Source organism: Grammomys surdaster, unplaced genomic scaffold, assembly GCF_004785775.1.
Source record: "Grammomys surdaster isolate TR1022 unplaced genomic scaffold, NIH_TR_1.0 126198, whole genome shotgun sequence".
Taxonomy (NCBI): Eukaryota; Metazoa; Chordata; class Mammalia; order Rodentia; family Muridae; genus Grammomys; species Grammomys surdaster.
In genome coordinates this window covers 758,193-764,831 of record NW_021621003.1, presented here as the reverse complement: position 1 = coordinate 764,831, position 6,639 = coordinate 758,193, and the positions used below count along the sequence as shown (strand labels likewise).

Here is a 6,639-nt window from a genome sequence, read left to right as displayed (position 1 = left end):
TCTCTCTCTCTCTCTCTCTCTCTCTCTCTCTCTCTCTCTCTCTCTCTCTCTCTCCAGGCCCTCTTCTTACTTTGGTGCCTGAGTACCCACACCTCCAGGCATGCAGACTCATCCTATTTCTTATTGATTCTGGCTTAGTTGATGATACAAACACTCTTGACAAATTAGTTCCAGTCCATTTTAAATAAAATGTGTCTTGGTACAGTCCAAATAGGAATGTTTTGGTTACAGCATTGGGTCAGCCATAAATAGGTAGAGGGGTAGGCAATATCCACAAACAGATGTCATTGTGAATATGATAATTAGTAAATTGCCTTTCACATCTTGATAAAACAATTTTAGCGACAATCATTCACAATGCAATGTTGACTGTGAATAAAAAGAAGCAAGTAATTTACTTAAGGAAAAATTGGGTTACTTTGGAACTATATATCTGTTCATTTTGGTTTCTCTGAAATCTTGATAGCTTTCATATGCTAAATAGGGCATTTAATATTCTGGCACTTTATATACATTGTTTATTTAATCCTGTCAACCCCTTGTGTGTGATGGATAATCTTGGTTGTCACCTTGACACACCTGGGGAAAAGGACTCTTAAGTTGAGGAGTTCTTTTCATTAGATTCATCTGTGGACATGTCTGTGGGGCATGTTGTGGGTTGCTAACTGATAAAAGAGGTGTAAGAAAAGTAGCTGAACACATCTAGAAGCAAGCCAGTAAGTAGCACTTCTCCATGGGATCTATTTTAGTTCCTGCCTGGACTCTTGTCCTGGCTTCTTTCACTGATGGACTGTGACTTATAAGACGAACTACACTCTTTTCCCAAACATTGGTTTTGGTCAGTATTATCACAGCAACAGAGCCACAAACAATACACTGTGAAACAGATCTTACCCACTCCCAACTTTTTTTTTTTAAAGAAATGTAATTGTTGCCCTGAGAAATTAATCTTTGTGTGCAAATTTAAAAGGCTGGCAAGTGGCAGAGCAGAAGGATAGACTTATCTGTGTTTTCCTGTTGTCAGTTTATGGCTTTTGGGTTAGAGTTCCATCTCCAACAGGTCATGGATTAGGCAATCAATATATATCTGAAACATAATGCTAAACCTAATGTGGGTAACGAGCAGGAGTATTTTATAGCATGTTTATCTAGTTTAGTATACATTTGTGTTTGCAATACAAACATATCACAATAAACAACTTCTCTACAACAGTATTGTAAAAATCTGCTCAGTGATGAATACCAATGTCACTATTTGTAACTGTTTATAAGACATACCCCTCATATATAAAAAAGCACAAATCTTGTCCCCAGGACGTACACGAAACATAAATAGGAGTAAATATCTACTGTAATAATTTCACTAGTAAGCTTCAGTTGCATAACTCACCCTGGTGCAAGTACTTAGAGATATATTAATATTGTGTCACAAGGACAAATAAGATGACTTCAAAAGAGGGAGGTGAGAACTCTATTTTCTTGTTAAATGCTTTTCACAAATGTGTACTATTCTGTATTTTTAGCAACTACCTTTTATTTCTTCACTCAAACACAGAACATTTTAAGACATCCATTAGCACTCATGTGTTCACAAGCTTTAATCCATCAGGTCAGATGATTGCAGGCTGCTATTTCCTGTTCTCCAAACAGCAACATCCTTTTGATTCATTTGCTGGTGGAGATAATTTTTCTTGGCTTCCAATAACCACCATCCTGCATTCTTTCTCTTTCAATGAAAGAAATAATTTTTTAAGGAATACTGAAGTCATCTATTCCTTAGTACAACAAACTTGACAGAGATGAGAAATTTGCCCAAGCTGAAATAAAGGAAACTCCCTGTCCTCTCCAAGCTCTGAGAATCAGAAAGTCCCATGCAAAGCAAACAGCCCCTGATAGCAGGCTAAGTGCTCCAGGAAAGGTGTGCACACAACATTGGAAGTACAGAGGGAGGATTAACCCAGCCTGGGGCAGCAGACAATGTGTATAAGATAACATTTAAAATAGAGCCTTCACATATAAATAAGAGCTTTCATTTCTGTGGAGGACACCAGGGAGAGGAGCATCTGAGCCAGTGTATATAGTAAGAGTCAGAGAAAGAAAAGCACACTGAGACAACAATGTCATTAAAACAGTGAGCTACTTCTTGATGAGATTCAGAGAGTGCATGTAAAGACCAGATGGGATACAAGAAAGGAAAATTCAGGCCTAAAATTACATATGATTAGTTAAGTAGGTTAAGAGGCTGTATATATGAGAAAGGGTAGATAAATTAAAATTAACTTATTCACATAGACCAATAGGAGAAATGCTTGGTACAAAATAAAAACATGTACATGTGCAGTTATTAAAAAAATGAAAGGGTATACACTAAAGTGTTAAACTAATCACCTCTTAGTAGTGGAATTATGAATAATTTTGTTCTAATCTCTCTTTGCTTCTGTGCCTTCCAGATTGTCTGCATCAAGTATGCATTATTTGGCACTTTGGATGGAGAGGAATGTGTGTACTAAAACAGAAGACATTAGCTGGGCTTTGACTGTGACATCCTAAAGAGTTTGGATTTTATTTCACAGAAAATGAAAGACTATTCCAGGTATGTGACCAGGGAAGTTAGATGAACAGACTTTTACAGAAGGAAACAACAAGTAGCCATGGTGTGCTAGCGGGGCTTGAGACTGGGAAACGACGTGATAGACACAGCCAATGCAGAGACAGGAGGGGTAGAAAGCACACGACTGGAGTAGAATAGATGGGACTAACAAAATAATAAGCAAGGAAATAGTAGAGTGGGAAATAACTCCAGACCTCTGGGCTGGGTGATTGTTTTGGTACAGATATTGGAAGTTAACAGGCATAATGCAGAGGAAAAAGGTAGACTGATGACTTGCTTCTATGTGTGACATGCCTGGAGGACATTTAGGTAGGTGTGGTACTAGAAAGTTTGGAATATTGGCCTGATATAGACAAAAGAGGGACCCAAGAGTACAGTTGCATAAGAGATGGAGAAGCCTGAGAGTGAATCAACTGGATAAAGTAGAAAGCAGGACCTTGAGAACTGCTAAGGCAAAGCAGCCATAGGCACTCCCAGAAAACCAAAGTGTCAGAAGTAGATGGTATTCTTTTCCTCTTCTTTTCTAGCAATAGTCATGATCAGCAATAATCATGCCTCGGTTAAACTTCATTGGCTATGATATTGGCATCTGCACAAAGCTTTCTCTTCTGATTGCCACATATTATACCTATTTATGAGGCACAGTGGAATGTTTTAATTTGTATGTGTATTGGGTAGTGATCACAACAGATACACTGACCTGTCATCTTACATTTTATTATTTCTTGATGGTAGACATACTTAAATACTTCTCTTCTAGAAGTTGCAAGAGTTCTTCTTTGGATAGAGTTGGCACAGAGCAATGGGGTGGGATTCAATACAAACCTCCAGCTAATGACAGAATATCACTATAGAACCCAGTCTCAAACAGTCTACTGAAAGAAAACAGGACAAGGTCAAGTGCATGGGTCAAAAAAAGGCTCCTGGTCACTATCTGCACTCAGTGATGGATTGGAAGTTTTGTTTTAGAAGTTACTGATGGGTCCTTTAGAGAAGGGCTAGACTCTCAAAAGCCAAGGCTGACCTGCAACAAAGTTGTGGTGAGACAGTGGTCCAGACCTCTTTTGACAAACAGGGATATTTATATCAACAGAGTATTCCAAACCCCATTTCATCCTACATCACAGCTCTCCCTTAGTGATGTCAGAGTGAGAGACTACAGCAATTGCATTATTTCAAAAGTAATATACTGAGGCCAAAATGTTGATTAGGTGCTGGATGATAGATTGAAGTATTTTGAACTTCTCTTCTGATTGCTTTAGTTTTCTTCTGAGTGAAAGCAAAACCATCAATTGAGTAAGAATGGGGAAGAGTCAAATAGAGGTTGTCTGGAAGTAAAATGTGAAATGTTAAAACAAACAAATGAGTAGATGAACTAAGTAATTATTGGGGTTATCAGGTATTTTAAATGGAGAGTAGACAATAGATTTTTTCATTGACAGAGCAAAGGTACAGAACTCCCTTAATGACATCACGTATCTCCTAACTTTATTTCCACTAACATTTGATGATGCTGAGGCATTCAACTCCCCAGTCTTTTTATGTTTCCCACAACTGTTCCTAATTGTGATCATCTCCTGTCTTCTCTGGTTCTGCCAGCTTTAAGCTCCATGTCCAATCATATACCATCTCCCTTAACATAATTCCTTTGCCCTGTTATTTTTATTAAATCCACTGTATAACATTCTTCAACTCTGGTTAAACCCACTTTACTTGTTCTGTGCCTTTGCTGTGTCAATGAAGAAGACAGTATTAGCTACTCTCCATTTAAAATATCCAATGACTCCAATACTTGCTTAGTTCAACCACTCATCTGTTTGTCTTAATGTTTCACATTTTTTCCCCAACAACCTCTATTGATTCTTCCCCACTCTTACTCAGTTGATAGTTTTGCTTTCAGTCTGTAGAAAACTAAGAAGAGAAGTTCAAAATACTGTGAGCATTTCGGTGATCTACTCTCAAGAGCCTAATTCAAACTTTGCCCTCTGTATATTCCTTTTAAAATAATGTTATTGCTGTATTCTCTCTCTGATATCACTAGTTTGTGTTTCTTAAGTCATTTGTCTTGGCCTGCAAATGTTCTATTTACTTCAAACTCATCTTTACCTACTGTCTTCATTTCTTCTGTTTCCTTTTCACACAAATCTTTGAATAACCTATATTTACAGTTTCCAATTTCTCCCCTTAAGTCTCTTTCATCTGTAGTCTAGTGCATGTGATCACAACCACCATACTTTTGTCCACAGTCTCATCAAGTCTCCATGGCCTGCCTTTGTCAAGTGCATGATCAGCTATTAACTTCATTATACTTGACATTTTGAAGCACTGGGATCCTCTAACTATTCCTCCTGAAACATCATTGGCTTCTGCTATATTTCCCTCTCCTAAGTTTCCTCCTACCTCCCCTGGAAGCATGTGTTGGTCTCCTTGAATGGTTTCTGTTTTTCCACCTGACCTCTTAATGTCATAGTTCTCCTGGGTTCTGTCCTTGTCTTCTCTATATGCACTTACTCCTTGAAGATTTCAACTAGTCTCAGGCTTTAAAAGCCACTGAAATGCTAAGAAATCCTCAATGCTTCTATAATCAGGCATCATGGAACTGCCACCTTATTCTACTTTTTCAACATACTGAGTATATCTGAAGTGTTATTCATCATTGATGTTTTCCACACTCCTGCTCATGAGAACTTAAACTTAGTCAAACCCTAAAACATAACCATGGCTTTTGTTCTAATCTTTCTTACTGGTACCACATATAGTACACCAGAAGACCCTACTGGCTCTAACTTTAAATGTGCCCAGAGACTGAATATTTACCTCCACCTCCAATGCTGTCTCTGAAGTCACCATCACCTCTCACCCAGGCTACTAAAATAACCTACTAACTGGTGTGATTAATACTTTTGAAAAGTGAGCCAAGTTATCTTATTCCTTTTTCAAGACCCAAGCAAAGCTCCCCATGCCATTCAGAGAACACACAAATTATTGAAAAGAACCTATAAGGTCTTTTTTCTCTCAGATCAATCTATCTCCAGGGACTTCTCTCCAGCTACTCTCCCAGTTGTTCACTAGACTCTATTGTACAAGGCCCTCTTACTGTTTTCTGCCATGTCATCCAGGTACTGGTTGATATTGCTACCTGGAATGTCTTCTTCCTGATGGCTAACTCCTTCATGTTTTCCACAACCTTGCTAATTGCTCCTATTTAGCATCATGATATGCTCTGCCTCCCATAATTTTCACTCTCTTATCCTGTTTCAGCCTTTTAAAAATCACCTTGACATATACAAAAATATCTATATGGTTATGTTCTGGTTCTTCCCCCATGAGAATTAAAGCTACAAAAATGAAAACACTTTCTTACATCTTTTCAGACACATTCCTTACATGAAAGATTTGCTCAACTAACAACTGATAAGGCAATGAGTCTTTCTCTACTTGGTCACAGATAACTCAAGGTTATTTAGTTTAGGCTTAGTTACTTAGCCTTTACCCTGTTCTGTATATGCACGTGTCTGTGTGTGTTTGTGTGTTTGATAAACTGTTTTAGTGGATCAGTGGCCTATAAAATACCTTAATTTTTAAATATTTGATTACATTTCTCTATTTCTTCAGCCTATCAGAGTTTTTTTCTGGATGAGATTCAACTTGACAAACAGAATAGATTAACAAATAGATCTTGATATATTTTCACAAAACTCAGTACCCATCCATCTTTAAAAAGGCAAACAGCATAGATCTCTAGAGAGTACCCCATCCTGAAGATCTCGTATGTGATGAGTCAGGAAAGGAAGAAGTCACCTTGTCTTCTCATATTTGGTATCCTTGCTGTAGCCTTTTCCTACATAGATTCCCCCAGTCTTTCTGCATCTGTTGCTCAGTCCTGGTAAAAGCAAAATCAATTGACCATATTGTACTGGTTTGCTTCAGTGTGTTTGTTTACTAGTTAAAGCCTGCATTAAGGGCAGGATTATTTCACGGTGTTTGGTTTCCTGGCCTTCTTCCAGCAATCTCTCCTCTCCTCTCCT

At 38.0% G+C, this 6,639-nt stretch overlaps 1 protein-coding gene and 1 non-coding gene across 3 annotated transcripts in view; both read right to left on the bottom strand.

Annotated features, from left to right (window-relative positions):
- Slc35f4 (solute carrier family 35 member F4) overlaps positions 1–6,639 on the bottom strand; it is a 214,883-nt gene that overhangs the window by 205,349 nt on the left and 2,895 nt on the right. The gene's annotated exons all lie outside the window — the stretch shown is intronic.
- Positions 3,071–3,212, bottom strand: LOC114613380. The gene has a single exon (XR_003710170.1). It is a non-coding gene; the product is annotated as a U4 spliceosomal RNA (small nuclear RNA).